This window comes from Ambystoma mexicanum, chromosome 12, assembly GCF_040938575.1.
Source record: "Ambystoma mexicanum isolate Mex_15411 chromosome 12, UKY_AmexF1_1, whole genome shotgun sequence".
Classification (NCBI taxonomy): domain Eukaryota; kingdom Metazoa; phylum Chordata; class Amphibia; order Caudata; family Ambystomatidae; genus Ambystoma; species Ambystoma mexicanum.
This window is the reverse complement of record NC_090936.1, coordinates 155,234,341-155,251,452: the sequence shown is the minus strand read 5'-3', so window position 1 is coordinate 155,251,452 and position 17,112 is coordinate 155,234,341.

Below are 17,112 nucleotides of genomic sequence, written 5' to 3'. Positions count from 1 at the left end.
GCCTGCCCCGTCAATCTGGATTTCACAAAAAGCACTCTACTGAAATGGCACTTCTTCACTTCATGTCTTTAACTTGCTTACCACTGCTCACCACCCTATATTCCCCTTTACCTGCCTCTTCCAGGATCTCTCTGCTGCCTTTGATACTGTGAACTATTCTCAACCCCTTCACACACTGTCATTAGCTCCCAAGACACTGTCCTTGATTGGGTTACTGCCTATCTGACCGCTCCTTCTCCATCCCATAGAGCAATAGTATCTCCTCTGCCCAAAGGTCAATCCTGGGCCACACATCACTACATTCTATGCCTCTTCACGCCACAAACTGTTCTCCTTTTTTGGCTTATCCCCCTAACATTCTGCAGATAGCACCCAAGTCCTTTTCTTTCTTCACCCAAAAGCTGTCCACCCTCACCTCCGTCTCCCTGTCATCCATCACCGAATGGCAATATACTCTCTGATGCCCCACTCTTCCAAAACTGAAGTTCTTTCCCTTTCAGTTCCTAACACCCCACCCATTCTCCCCTCATTTGCACCTGACCTCCTTATCCTACCCCTCGCCAAGGCAAGCAACCTGGAACTTCTTTTTAACAGCGACCTAAAACTCTAACAGATAATCATTTCCATGACCATTGTAGCAGGGGATAACCTATTAAACACCAGAAAAACAGACCTGCATATCACCTTCCATTCTGTTAGAACTGGGATCTTCATTCTGGTGGGAAGCAAGCTTGATTACTGCCCCAGCAGCCTAGTGGGACTTCCTTCCTTGTCTCGTTTTCCCCTCTCAACAAAGGTTTTTCAACTTGTTCACTGTTGGTATGTTCTGCCCTCTTCTCATATCCTATATAACAAATCTATGGAATCCCTTCCTTCTCCCCTACTGGGAGCCACTCCTTTTGGGAATAGAGAGGTGAGCACTCTATGCTTACCCCGCCCCCCACACTCCATGGGACAGGGCAGGCAAAATCCCGCTGGAAGTAACCCCCCCCTTAGAGGACAAGGAATTCCCAAACAAGGGTTTTACTTCACCTCCCTTTTACACAGTGTTTGTTGGTTATATTGGGATTGAGCAGGACAGCAATGTACAGGGCCTTTCAAACGTGGATAGTTTGAATTTTGACCTATATTTGGTGCTGTCCTTACACGAAGAGCGTAAAGAATGGATTATCCCATCTCATTCCACAAAGGAACATAAAGGTCCCAGGACCCAGACACAAGAGGAGAGATCTAGCCAGAAAGCGAGAGAACCACGACTGCGTAGCCGCGCAAAGCAGGGAACGTCTCCTTCTCTGGAGAAGCCTGGAGACCGATCCACCCAGATGTCGATGTGGGTGGAAGAACAGGGAAGCCTGCAGAACACCGCCACTTCCAGGAGGGTCGGAAGCACAAGGAGCTTGGAGCCCCTTCAGGAGAAGCGTAATGTAGCCACACCAGAAGCGGGGCTTCCGGCATCCTCCCTAACTGATGCCGAAGTCCTGTCAGCCTGAGACATAATGCAAGAAACCTGACCTCTAAGACCGGAATGAAGACGCAGTTCTGTGCTGCCTCCCTAAAGAGCACTGCTGCTAAACAGCGGGTATGTGGCAAAGATGGAGTGGGTGGAGGGCGGGTATGGAAAACCAATCCAAGAAGAAGGGCTTGAGAGCCAGGTAGCCCAACGTGTTAAAACACAAGATAGTCTGCGAGGCGGTAAGAAATCCCACAACCCAAGCAATGGTGAGCAAGGGAAACATCCGAAATGTGACGAGACATGAAATTCCCTGAGGGGTGAATGATCTTTTCAGACCCCTAGAGCCTGCTGGCTCTGACATGGGGCACACATCCAGAGACATTGAATAGATTTTGCGTGTGAAGTGTTTGAACTACCTAGACAGGCTGAAGGCAAGAGGGGAGAAAGAGTCCAAACATTTGGTTGGGGTTCTGGTCCAAACACCAGCAGGAAAAGAGAGACTAAAACGCATTTGAAATACAGCAGCTGACCTGGGACCTGAAAAAGCACCAAGAACGCTTTGGGAGGGGTCAGAAACCAACCACCACTAGCCAACATGAAGGAGTAATTATTTCCTAGGCTAGGTTTGTTATCTTTTTGTAATAGTGGTAGGGTAGATGTTGGGTTAGCTTAGGTTTGGACAGAGGACAGAATTTTTGTAAGACATACTGACGAGCACTATTTTGTTTTGTTCTTTGGGGATTACAGAGCTCATAGTAGAAGTAAGGATAGAAGAGGAATTTCTTTCCTTATAATAAAAACATTCTGTTGCAAACATGTCCCCTTGTCTGTTGCATATGTCTGACTTACCACACTTTCTAGTAGATTTCTCATCTATATTCCTGGTCCGTACTATTGTATGACATGTTGAAACATAATTGTTATTTTTCCTAAGAAAAATAACATACTAATACACTAATTGTAGAATGATAAACAGAGAAAAATGCCCTTTTAATACACAAAGCCTCATAAACCGCTTCCTAAAATGTTGAAATATGAAGGGAACCTAAACTTGATGTATAACAGCTCCAGATGAATTGCTGTCAATGATAAATGCCACAAAAATATTTGGATGAGACAAAACCAGTTAGTGTAAAGGTTTTCTTCGGGGTGTTTCTATGTTCATCTATCAGCAGCCATTTTTCGATGGGTTTCTTTTGGGGGGATTGCCCCTGAACCTCCTCACCTATTTAACATTATTCCTGACCTTCCCCACCCCTTATATGCCCTTCCCCACTCAGCCTATTTTTTCAAGAAATAACATTCTGCAAAAAATTCCTCCAATAAATGAGTGTCGATAAATGAACGACGTACCTTCGGGGCTTAACAGTGCCCATCAGCTTGCTCAGACTAATTAAACCCTTTCACCAGGTTCTCCTTCAAAATCTGAGTACATTTTAGAAGCCTACTGTGAGATGTTCTGAATAACGTGGTGTTACAAATCTTCGGATGTTGTCCCTTCTTCCCTAGGCGGAGCCCCTTCACATGTGGATAGGGATGTTAGGTTGCTACCTGATAGACTCCTTGGGAGTGCTACCCTGCAGGAGGATAACATTGGTGGGAGACCCCTGTGGGATTAGGGACGACCATCAGGAGAGAATGTAGTCTACCCGCCAATCACCTGGCCCCTAGACCCCCGATCCCCCCTTCGTGCAAACCTTAGAACTACTTCCGTAATAGGTTCCTGAGTTGAGGTCATTTTAGAATTTCCCTAGAAAGTACTGGAATGAGGAAGAATAGTGGGCATCCCCTTCCCAGTACTGTGATGAAGATGATCCCCCCCAATGACTCACAAGAGTCCAAGATCAGTACTGTAATGAGGAAGATGTGCAGATGCATGAGGATCAAACTTGAGAATGACACGGGACAGTGTAGTGGTTACTGATTTCTGAGTTGTCCATCTAGAGCAGAAATAGAGGAGGGAAACCAGGAAGTTTTTTCAAGCATTCCCTAGGAGAGCAGGGAGTCGGAAGCCTGTGCTGGAACAGAAGGGGCTGTGCACCACTGCACTACCCAGAGAGAGGTGAACCTGTGATCCTTGGCAGCCTGTGGGGAACTAAGGGAAGCTGGAGTCTCCCCAACTACGGCACCCAACAAGTACAGTGGGCTTCCCAAAAAGGGGGGCACCCTTGAGCACCAGAAGTGTGCAAGGGACAAAGGGAAATAGGAGTCTCCCTCACTGGAAGAGATCAGATGGAGAGCCACCAAGAGAAGACCGCGAGAGTCTGAGGGATGCAGCAGAAGCTTACTGGTGTTGCTGAGGACTGGAAACCTCGGGGACGAAGTGAAAAAAGGTATGCAGATGGGGACTAGGAAGGCACAGGGAAACCTCTGAGGCTGTGGTTGGGAGGGGGTGAAAGAGTAACCCAAAGAAATGCAAACTTTGCATATACAGATGATAGTCACAGACCTTGGCAGGGGGTAAACCAAGGCTGTGGCCTGAAGAAAGATCAGACAAAGAGAACTGGGAGAGTAACCAAGTGAAAGGGGTCTGGGACCCAGGCTGTGGAAAGGCACCTCAAACAGTAATAAAGAGGAATACAAACTTTACATATAGAAGTGACTTTACATATAGAAGTGGCATCCTGACCACTGAAGACGCAGAAACATTTATGAATAAAGCGCAAAGACTAATGGAAAAGGGAGTCAACCCCTTGAATCTTGCCAATTTTTTTTTCCCGTTTCTATGCCTTTTTGGAACTTTTGATTAGAACTACAAGGCCGGTCTGCAGGTCGGCAGTCGGAGACATTTCCCTTTTCACCTTATTTTGAGTTCAGCTTGTGAATATAGGATAGGATTTTGACACAGGATGGCGAACTTTACTTTGGACATTCTGACACAGACAGTTTCATTAGGTAGTTTTGTTGAGGCAGGGAACCCCCTCTTGAAGGGAGGGCTAGTTAGGATTTCCTCCACCCCCCTTGTTTTTGTTATTAATAAAAGTCTTTGCCAATCAGCATGCCATCCCCTGTGTTCGACTCTTACTCCTACACCCTCACAGTGGTCACTGAAAAAACGATACACCTACAAAACAGTGCACACTAGACATTGGAGACAATTATGCTGAAATGACATTAACAATGTGTGAAATAACCTGCATTAAACATTACATAGAAATGTGTACACTTACCCTAAAATTGTGCAACTGGTCTTTTTTTAGCCTAAATGCTGGTGGTTGAGGGGGTTGGCTGGGGAACATTTAGCCACTGAACAGTTCATCATCTCTTAGTTGACCAATGCTAGCTGTGGAATGGGCAAAATGTGCCAATACAATATCTCTAGCTATGCGCTCTTGTAAAAATCTTTTTATGATTCAATACAAGTAAATAAAAAAATATATATATCTCTAGCTATTGAAGGGTCCCTCTTCTATGGTAAAATTTGTTTGTTTTGCCTTGCCTTGTGATGCGGTGCTTCATGCTCCGTCTCCCACGGCTGCCATTAAACTGGCAGCAGCTTCTTTGAAAGCCTTGCTCACCTTAAGCTCCCGTCTGGACTCATTCGCACCAGACTGTCTACCCAGAGCTACACTATTAACAGGTACTTTGCAGTGCATTTCTGCCCAAGAGCCCTGCACTGCATTGTCTTCCCTGCAGATTTTGACTCCGTGCACTTAAGGCGATGCCCTCCCATAGCGGCACTTCAAACAGAAAAATTTAATACGTTTGCGTGGGAAACCGCCTGGTCGTGTGGCAATGTCCTTGTAGCACTTAGAACCGGGGAAGGTGGGATAGCAGGTGCCCGATTACTTCTAGTTCAAGTTTGGATTCACCATTTGCCAAGCCGTGGCATGCAGTGGATGACTGGATGTAGAACACAAAGTTCGCCAATTTGCAGCGCATGCTATGGAAACAGCTCAAGAAGGAGAATGTTCATTCAAAGGGCAAGAGGAAAACCAAAGTCCCCTTCACTGCAAAGGGTAACTAACTGTGCTGTGTGGTGTCTATTCTTCTATCTCTCGACCGAACAAGTGAATTTTCTACAGTATGGGCCTTTGGAGATTTTTGAGAAACTGCCTAAATCTTGTCACATATAAAATATATATGGTCAAACAAGCCTCTGGCAAATCATCCCCAGAAAAGCAATACTTATCCATCGCAAAGTCAAAGGTGTCGTACTGGACACAGCAGCCTGTCAAATTCCCAAACATGGACGTTTACACAAGTGACGGGTATCAAAAGACTAAACAAATCAAATTGAACGTACTTTAATTCTTTCAGTGGAGCCAAAATAATAAACGAGTTGGGAGTTAAGTTTAACTACATTGTCAAGCTTGGATTAGTGGATAATGCAAGCAAAAAATTCAGGGACAACTAAAAGTTCCAACTGCTTTCCCTCTAGCCTGAAGTTCTTCCAAGAGCTTCCTTTACTGGTGAGGCTGGGTAGTAAAATGTGTAAACATTCTCTCAGCTTCATGAGGACATCTCTCCTTTCTTCTTCCTCTTGCTTTGCAACTTGGTCTTTTTAGGCAATGGTCCACTATTGATCTCACTGACCATCATGGTCTTCCCTTCATTGTGGTTGATTTCAGCTAGTGACTAGTATTCTCCAGGGCAATTGTATGAGGTTCCTGGGTGGAACGTATGGTGACTCCCAGAGCCGTGGACTAGGGATGCTTGGCAGGTCGAGAAGGTGGGCCGCTACTCTGCCTCTCCCTTCCACGTTCTAATCTCTTGCCCCTAAGTCTGACAAGCTTCTCCCATTCTCTGTTAATTGGGCCTTTGCCCGGCTTACCCCTTCTCCTGGTTCACTCTTTTCTTCTGGCTGTTCCCCTCCTCTCACTCCTCTAGATCTTGTTTTAACTCCTACAACAAATCAACCTCCTGTTTCCCGGATATAACACCTGCTCCCGACATTCTTTTAAAACTCCTGCACCAACTCCTCATCACTTTCATCCAGTTATTTCTCCCTTCTTAACCACCACCCGTTATTGTATTCTCTTCTCCACTCTTTACTTTCTTCCTTGTCTTCTTCACCCTTTTGGGCACCTTCCTTTTCCCTTATCCAAACTTCTAAAGATCCACTATTTCACTTAAAATCTTCACCCCCTTTGGGCACTTTCTTCTTTATAATTTCTATATTCTTCCACCTTTGTTGCTTTGTTTGCAAGGTGGACCTCTTTTTGTGCTTTAGAAAACCTGCTAAAGCAGTAATTGTGGACACATTACATGATAGCACAGCACTAGATAGTTTTGGAGCAACGTTTCCTTATTATTCATCAATCTTAGATTTCCACCCATTTATTTATTTATTTTTGCAATTTATGTAGCGCACCCAACCCGGAGGCATATGGGCGCTTATCTTACAGCAGTGGTTATGCATGGTTACATAAGTACATGTTGCAACAATACAAGATTGTTCAAAGTTACTGTTGCAGAGTTATTAGTTGCAGACAGATAAATTACACAGTTGTAGAAGTGTCAATGACGGTCATCCCGGAGCAAAACGAGGAGGTACAATTGTGGTTACATGGAGACGTCTGCTAGGAAGAGAATAGCAAATGTTATTCAGGTGGCAAGGTCGTCTTAAGGTAATGCTTATGATGTTTGCTAGCGGGTAGTTAAGTGAGGCTTAGTTTTGTGTTTCCAGCTACAAGAGCCAAGTTTTCTGCTGTTTCTTGATCCATTGGCAACAAATCATCAAGGAAGGGGTACTAGGAGAGCCTAGAATAAAGTTTGCCAACCGAGACACAAAGAAAAAGGGTGGAAACAATAGTTATTCCAAAATGAGTCTGCTCTGGAATCGCATGTGCTAATGCGGCGTGAGATTTACAAAGTAGCTACCATTGTGGCCATGCAGCTCTTTATTTACCCATGTCCTGGGGGTCAAACCATAAGATCCTGTAGCACCGAGATACCCCAGAAGGAAACAAACTTTGATGCCCTAATAATCAGTAGGGCAAAAGCATAAGGAGACCATCAGATCTTCTTGGTTCAGTCCAGTTGGCAGCTGAGAGCTCTCTTCAAATCCTAATTGGAAACTTGTTTTTCCCACTTCTCTGGCATGGGACATTGGCGAGAATGGCAAGCGAGTGGTTTCGTGAGTGATGTGAAAATCTGAGAAAACTCAATGCGGTCAATGGCACTTTGGAAATTCACATATGGTTTGGAAGCCAAGACGGTAGGCTTCATTAACTCTCCGGACCAGTCATCCCACTAAACAAACACACGTTTCAACTCCACAATGTTAGGTCAGAGTAAATGATAAACTAAAGGCCATTATAGTGAAGTAGCATGTCCAGAAAATGCCCCTCCATAACATCTAACACCAGCCTTATACATGCACACATTATACGGAAATGGAACTGTAACCATTTAACTGCTTAACCATTCGGCCTGGACTAGACAATGACACCATTGCATAAGTTTAGTAAAAATTACTCAAATGTTTACATTTATTAAGGAATTTGTTGGGTTCCCTGTAATAAAGTCCCCGCAAAAATGTCTCCTGACAAAAAAGTTGCTGTTTTTTGTGGTAACATCATTACATTGAACATGTGGGGGTGTTCCTAGTGACATTATGTATAGGGACATTATTACAATACCATTTGTTGTGTGTACTGTTTCCTTTTAAATTGGAGAATAATGTAGTACCTGGGAGCAGCGCTGAAATCTTGTTGAGGCCAGAGGGATGCACAGTGTGAGAGAGACACAAATTACAGAGTATAACGAGTAGTGTGGTGTAACGGTGGGACCTTGCCTGCAAAGCAAGGAGTATGGTTTTTACAGTAGGAAGATGGCTCATACACTGAGGTAGATCATACAGATGTCCACTACCAACATGATATGTGTGAACAGTGGCAGGTGGTGAATACTGTTTGTGGTGGGGCCTAAAAGATATCTCCTAATTGTCCCATGCCACTTGCTAGTGAGCAGCGTCGCCCCGCCACCCAATAATGTTTTTAAATAATTGGTCCGAATGGTGCATTTTGCAGCACAAATATTTACTTTGGGTTGTGTAGAGTAACCTATGCAATACTCCAGTAGATGCCAGTTCACCAAGAGAACAGAGGAGCATTTTCATTGCTGGTACGACTGAACAATATGTTAACATTCCCAAGGTAAAACACTTTTTTTCATGCTGCTTGTGACCAAAGACAACTAAGAGGCCTGTTGCAACAACATATACCAGCACTGCCCTATTTCCATGCTGGTTGTGCTTAAAGGGAAACCACGAGGCTTGCCATAGCAAAATACACAAGCATTGTCAGTGATGTATTTACACTAAGGCTGACTAGGCCTTGGCCTAGGGTAGCAAATTCTTAAAGGGCAGCCCATTTGTATGTGCATTTAATACATTTTAGTATCAGTGATGAGCGGTGCTCCTATACTTTTATTTTTTCATCTGTCATTCCTATACTTTCATTTTAAAAAGAAACAGCTCTGGAATGGTTCGAGTCCGACAACAACGAGAAGTCAATAAATCACGACACTGACGGGCGTGTCTTTGCTCTTCCTTCCTTCCAGACTGTGTGCAACAGCGTCCAGTTGCACTAGGTCCCATGCTCTCTAGGCCTCTCTCCTGACTCAAGTCAAGTTTCCAGAAAAGAGCTGTAACATACCCTCCCTGCTGCCTACCCATTACCCCTTAACCAGTGACCACCACCCTGGGTCCTAGTAGCTGAAGTCCTGGAGTGGCTGCTGTGCGGCAGCGTTATTGTGCTGCGACTGACTTGACTCTGTCTGGAACCGGCTGGACTGGCCTGGACCTGGACCCTGCCGTGTCCCAGTGCACTGTCTGCAACTGGTGGCACTGCCGCACTGGAGGAATCGGAATCCCTGCAAGACGTGTGCTGCCCAGCGAGGATTCACACTGGCATAGGGTGCTTCAAGAGAGCATTTGCTTTCTGTGCCCAAACCGGAAACCAGGCCCAGCCCTTCTGGATGAGCTGTAGTGATGCCGCGCAGGTGCTGTGCAGCCTCTGCGACCGTGACCCGACCCAGAGAGGCTGGTCTCGTCACATCACTGTGGTCTCTGACTTGACTTCAGGAGGTGAGTCAGTCTACAAGTCATGTGAATGCTAATGGAGGCCTCCTAAGTGAGAAAAGTGGTGGAAGAAAGGAACAGGATTGTTATTTATGTGGATGCATGACAAGCATGTGAGTGCTGAGTACATAGCCCAGAAAATGTCTACTTGTTCATGCTCCACAATGGCTGCTGAACCTCCAAACCGTTTCCAATGTAATGATAATAATGTCAGTTCAATTCAAGAAATCTGATTTAACTGCATATGAATAGCTATTACTTACAAGAGGCGCTTAACAGATTAGCACTGATAGAAGTTCAGTAGGCTGAGTGTAAATTGCATAACACTATATTGTTGGAAATGAATGATAATAATGTTATTTTTACAGCGCTATACATAGAACATATATTTATAATATCACCCAACCGAAGTTGGTGCTCATTTATCCTCCAAAGATTGCCAAAGATTGGTCCCTTGTTTTCATGATGCTGTTGGAGTAGAGAGTTGGCCACAAAGATTTGGGGGTCAGCAGAGCCACAGACAATCCAGTTGTTTGTTTCAAATGGACAGGGTGCACAAAGGTTAAAACTGATATTTTTGGGTGTTTCTGTCCTTCTTCTTTGGTCTTTAATTGGGCTCGTACAAAACAAACACTGGTTTCTTTGTTGTGGTCGCAATTTCCAGGCAGTGAAAGGATTAATTTTGCTGAACCCGAATGCACTTACCAGGCAGAACAAAAGCCTGCATGAGAATGTGGCTCCGTCGGCAGAACAGTACAATAATTGTGCGCATTACTTGCCTCCGGAGAATAGTGAATGCTTCGTTTTAAGAGGGCATGGTGCCTAAAGATCTGAAGAAAGTCACTATCACCCCACTTGTTAAAAAAGCGGGACTAGATCCCAAGGATCCCGCAAATCTTCGTCCCATAACCAACTCGAATTTTGTTCTCAAACTGTTAGATAAGGTAGCTACACAGCAACTCCAACATTTTGTAGAGAACCAGGAGATTCTGCACCAGCAACAATCTGGCTTCAGAGCATCCCACAGCACTGAAACAGCCATGCTAGACTTGCAGAATCAGATGCTGACTTTGCTGGACGATAACAAATTGGGGATGCTGATGCTTTTAGACCTTAGTGCCGCATTTGATTTGGTGGATCACCACCTTCTCATTAAGGCGCTCAGAGAGAATGTTGGTTGCCTGGAGGGAGCTATTGATTGGCTCCTATCCTTTCTTTCCAACCGCCAAGCGAGAGTACACTGGGGTAGCAGTTTCTCCGACCCATGTGACATCTTATTCGGAGTGCCTCAAGGGGCCAGCTTATCTCCAATGCTGTTCAACATATATATGTGCACTTTGTGTAGCCTTCTGGTGAAAGCCGGAGTGTCGTTTACAAATTACGCAGACGACACCCAACTCATATTGGAGTTGGGGGGTAGGAATCATGCCACGGACAGTGAAGTGATCACTAGGGTTTACAAGTTAATAGACGACTGGATGCAGGCAAACTGGATGTGCCTGAACGATTCAAAAACCGAACTGATATTGTTTGGCTCCAGTCGTCAGTTGGAAAAACTAGGGGCAGAGTACAACTCATTCCAAATTAAAAACGCCACTATTCAGGTGGTCCCCAAGGTGAAGACTCTGGGTATGATGGTCGATTCAGTGGTCGACTCTCACGCCCAGACCAGTTTCCTCCAAAAAAACACAGCGTACTATCTCAGGCTTATGAAAGCAATTAAGCCACTGCTTAATGAGGAAAACAGGGCAACGATAGCCAGAGCCATTATACTCTCACCGCTCGACTACGGGAATGCCCTGCTGTTGGGGGCCTCATCCAAGGATCTATCTAGTTGTCAGGTGATCCAGAACAACGCGGTCAGGTTAGTGAAAAATCTGAAAAGGAAAGACCATGTTACTGAAGAGAGGCTTGCTCTGCACTGGCTCAGAGTAGAAGAGCGCATTAAGTTCAAGTCTCTCTGCCTGGTACACAAGTGCCTTTATGGCACAGCGCCTGCCTACTTGAAAACATGTGTAGTGCCCTACAACCCCAGTAGAAATCTACGCTCGGGTGGAAAATGCCTCTTGAACGTGCCCAAGTTCAATCTAAAAACCGGACTGGGCAGATCTTTTCTTGTGCTGGCTCCTAAATTGTGGAACAGCGTCCCCGAATCCCTTAGGTCTGAAGTTAATCACTCTGCGTTTAGGAAGATGCTGAAGACACACCTCTTTAGAGGAGAATTCGGGTGAAGGCCATCTCTCAGGGACATTCTTTAGGCAGTAGCTATTTGTACACATCGTCCGTCTCGTACTTGTTGTCCGTCTTGCAGTATCAGTGTTTTATGTACTAGCGCCCTGATGCCCGTGGGCTACCGGCGCTATACAAAAATTAAATACATACATGCATACATACATACATACATATGTGACATGTCATGGACCAAAATGCATGAAACTGTGATGACTTATTAACGCTCTGAGCTGTAACTGGATGACCCGACCTCGGAAGAATGAAAGGCTCAGTTGGCCTTGCCAGGATTCAAGCCTGCGACCTGCTGCAGATCTTTTAAAGAATCTTTGGTTAAACCACTACACACGCGGTTCAGGGAATTGCATTGTCTCCCTTGCTGGATTAAAGGGATGCATTGGTTTTGGTGGGCATTTTTGCTGTGGGTGATACTCCCTGAGCCTGTTGTGTGCCTTTGAAAGTTGCATCTGTGACTCTGCTGTGGTTTCTGGCGACTGACTGCACAGATCACCACTGCCTGGAAGCGCAGGTTTTATCGGAGTATGTATTTGAGTTTGTTTCTGAGACCCACATTCACACCGGAAGGGCTGCAAGCGTGTTCAGCAAGCATTACTTCATGACATGTCTCAATGAACCAAGTTGTGTGATTTCATGAGTCTGATCCATGCCACGGCTGTCCGCTTTCGCAGCTCTGCTAACCGTCTGCCTCTTTTCACTGCTTCAATTCATTTGTCTATTTGGACCTATAGGTGTCCTGCCAAGGGTTTTTGGGGTTCATATTGGCTGAAGGTGGTGGAGTCTGGTGATGGGGGCGGAGTAAAGAAGGGGCGCCAGCACTTTGTTGGGTCTAGGGGAGCTGAAAGCCTGCGCGGCTCCGGAGGTCAGCAATCGGTTTTGCTGCCTTTCTGAGCCGACACCGGGCAGTGGTGTCAATGGCCAGCGGAGGGTGAGTACAACACACCAACAATTAAGCAATTGATAGCCCCTGCCAAGTGTGGCCCACAGACGAGTTTCTTTTGAGACACCGAATGATTCATGTGTTCTCTGCTTTGATTCAGGAGGCAGACACCGTGAACTGCTTCAGTGAATGACGGCTGAATACTTTATAGCGAGCCGGACCGTCGGGGTACTTTCCAGACAGCTTCCACCTGACAGGGGAAATACGACCTGACCCTTGACTCAGCTTTTTGTGGAGGTAATTATAATGGCATCAGTGGCAGCTCTATAGCTATCTTGATTATGGAGAATGAGACACACGATGGTGGGATATTAGAGTTTAGGCCGTACACCTAACATCATTTCCTATATCATTTATCTAAAGATACAAGATGATTATTGATACAGGCCGCTAAGAACCTTAAGAGAAGGAGAGAATCTTGCTGTTGTAAAGCGATGGGAGGCACCAGGAGATGCAAGTCAGCCAGTGGCACCGGTGTGAAATAATCAGAAAACCGGACGCAACTCTATCCGCGACCAGTCGTAGGTGAGCCATGCAGTAGTGAATAGGTTTGCCATTTCTCTGTTGGACCAATGCAGCAATGGGTGATATTAGATAGAGATCATTTGATGTCAACTTCAGAATTTCTTCAATGTGTGTGCGGTACCTTGGGTTTTCCAGCCTGTCGGTTGGGTTGCTAGTGGGGCCTAAACAACCCTTCCAAAACCAATAAGAAATGGGAAGAAATTTATTTTTTTCTTGACTTTTTAAATCAATTGTAGTAGAAGCCTTAACGGCACTACGGCTTCAATAGACAAAGCATAAGCCCTTGGCTTTCATCGAATGTTGGAATATTGTGTATAATGTGTTTGTAGAGAATTATTGCTGGCCTGCACACCCTTGCTTATTTCCGATTTCTTCTTTCTTTTCCCTTTTTCTCTGAAATTTAATCCAACATCAGAGACGACTGAGAATTAAATACAGAAGAAACACAAATGGAATAATTATTTATAAAATTGTCTTACACACCAACTTAAGTTATTTTGCTAACAAATGTATGTCTTATATCCACATGTCCTGATGAGGTGCACTGGTTGAGATTGGTTTACAGATCAGTTGCCCAAAACTCGAATTGACAGCACTACGATTATCACTCCATTCAGGAGTGCGTTATTACTTGGGCTATATACTTCTTAAAAAATAAAGAAAAATGTGGCAATTGAATATAATGGTAACATTTAGATACAATATATACCACCTTCAGAATACATTTGATGCAATCGAGGACTACAAATATTAGTCAGCATTTAATAGTCTACGATACAGACTGAGTGGTCTCTTTTTTCATTTTAGAACACACGCTAGATAGAAGTTTGTTTGCTCAAGGATGAATGACATGGGTTTGAATGGGTACGAGATTAATGCTTTTTTGATATATATAAGGTGATTAGTTGGTATGGATGTTTTTAGTACATTCTAGATTTTAACAATGTTTAATCAAATCTTTGTAACGGTGATTGCTCTGAAAATTCTATGATGACTGATGAATTTATATTAACAAACAAAAAATAAATAATAAAACAAACTAGATTTATACATGGTATTGTCTAGATTCACTTGTTTTCTTTTTTGGAATAATGTTTGTTAAACGGAAGGTATTGTTGGTTTCACTATTGAGTGCTTTGACACTATAAATGCTAAGAGGGTTGGTATTTGTCTCTTGAGAGTAATACCTTTTTGTATGGTGATACTCCCTCAGCCTGTCATGTGCCTTTGAAAGTTGCATCTGTGACTCTGCTGTGGTTTCTGGCGACTGACTGCACAGATCACCACTGCCTGGAAGCGCAGGTTTTATCGGAGTATGTATTTGAGTTTGTTTCTGAGACCCACATTCACACCGGAAGGGCTGAAGGCGTGTTCAGCAAACATTACTTCATGAAATGTCTCAATGAACCAAGTCGTGTGATTTCATGAATCTGATCCATGCCACACGTGTCCGTTTTATCAGCTCTGCTCACCGGCTGCCTCTTGTCACTGCTTCAATTCATTTGTCTATTTGGACCTGCAGGTGTCCTGCCAATGGGTTTTTGGGTTAATATTGGCTGAAGGGGGTGGAGTCTGGTGAAGGGGGCGGAGTAAAGAAGGGGTGCCAGCATTTTGTTGGGCCTAGGGCAGCTGAAATCGTAAATACACCATCCAATTGCCATTGCAAAACACTTTCCCATGCTGCTTGTCCTAATTCTGCCATATGTTGAGCTCCTCACATCACTACTGTCCACATTTGCCCTCGGTGCCTAGTGGCAACTGCGGAGAGAACTAGGCACTGAGCAGCACCTCATTGTTGTGTTGTTGTCCCTCTGTGTTGTTGTGCTCCCTTTGCACCTCAGTGCAGAGTTCTGTTCAGATTTGACCTACAGTACAACGTTTTGTCTCCATGTCTCCCTCTGTGCCTGGTTCTTTAAGCTCTACCGCATTTGCCACAAAACAGTAGGCTTTGCCAATGTTGTTGTGGAATAGGTGAAGGGGGTCTTTCTTATTGATGACGAGGTGCTTACTAGAGTAAAGCCTCTCTGGCATCTGGGCATTATCCATGAACTCTTAAAAACAGAATTAGGTGCATGTGAGTGTGTTAGAGTAACACAACAATGATTAATGAACATCATTGAGATTTCGTTTTAATTAGCTAAATACTGATTCTTGCAGTGTACTAGAGCTAAACGACCATTGGAGAATGCCCTATGTTGATTCTATGGGCAAGACATCTAAACATTGCAGCACCTTATCATAAAATGGGAGGATTTGCGGATGGGACTTTGGATGCGTTTCAGTCCTTTGGTTCCTGATCCCCACCCGCCTGTTCTTGTTGATGCGTTTTAGGCTTTTATTTTATCAGGGGCCTTCCTAAAGCTGATTTATGCGGTTTTTAAAGATCAAGTTGGAGGGATAAAACTGATAATATGGATTTTATTAACCATGTACACTGATTGCTAAAGATGTTCTTTTTTTTGTATAGCCTAAGGTTTGTAATAAACCAGGTGCACTAATACATAATAATACAAAAATATATATTAAGTGCATGTGAGTATGTTGCAGTAACGCAACACATGTGAGAAGTAGGATTAATTATGAATACCAACAGTCCAAAAGTACACCTGGTGGTTCAGGTATGTTTAAGGCAAGAAGTGGCCTAGGCTGGGGCTCAGCCCCAATGTAAAGATTGCACATTGAAATGTACAATAGAATAGTTATTCAACAATAAATACTTTAGTAGTGTTGTAGATGACACTCCCTTTATGTTATTGGACATAGATCGAATGACCCCATGCTCAGCTGTTCACTGTATGGTTGATGGGATGTGCGCCTAGAAACACTTGTGTACAGGCGTGTTATAAATGCCGCATCATAACGGAGGTTTGTGAGTGCCACCACACCAGGGGTTCCTTACTTGGCACAGGAGTCACTGGCAGACTTGAAAGAGAGAAACCAGATGGCATCGTCTCTTCATCATTTCGTGGCACAGGCACTGATTCATTCAAAAGTACCTAAATTGATACTTTGGTGTTCCCCCTTCCGAGACCCCAAGGACTGCTCAGGGCTGGGACGTTCTTTCAAAGACTACGCGTACACGGGCCAGTGCAAGACAACACATCTTTATTGCAAACCAGTGTACAGTTATCTGAATTCCCCTTGCTGCAACTCCCTCCCTAACGCAACGTCACTTCCCTCTGTTCTGTCCCAAACGTGGGCCTTCCCCTCACAATGATGAGGGAGGGCTACATGCCCTTATCACCACATGATGGGTACCAATACTGGAATGGGCACGGGTATTATAGCTCAGTGCAAGACGACGCAGAGAAACACTTGTTTGAAACCCAGGTCCTTGCTTAGAAACCTCTTCGGTATTAAGTGCGTTACAAGAAAAATTATAATTATATCCAATTAATGGGGGGTGGGGAAGGGAGAACCAATGGCGGAAAATAGGGAGAACCTATCAAAAGGAGCTGATGGTGCTTTAGGACGTGGAACTAAAGCATGGAAAACGGAGCCCAGTGTTGCATTAGTGAAAGTTATTAGAGACTGGCCATGACGCGAAGGACACTTAGCATAGTTAGAATGCGAGGAGTTTGAGATGTGGGCTGGGTAGTGTACTTTTCCAGAGATCAAGGAGAAAGGTAATGGGCCATGTCACAAGGTGGTGGTCTCTTCTGTGTGGTTCGATTTTAGGTTGCAAAATATCAACCTGAAAGAGATTGCTTGGGTAAAAGGGGTGAAGTTTGGTTCTACTTGCCTAAAGGCCAAAGCAAAAAGGACAATGGCAGGTTATATCCCACTCCCTGAGTGAGGGTAAGGGATTAGTAGTGGGAAAAGTTGCCTACCACATCTGCGCAAGCATGCGGAAGAGGTACAGACAACTAGGGCTTAAAGTCTTTGTAATTGGTTATTTATAACACGCTTAATACCCAGAGG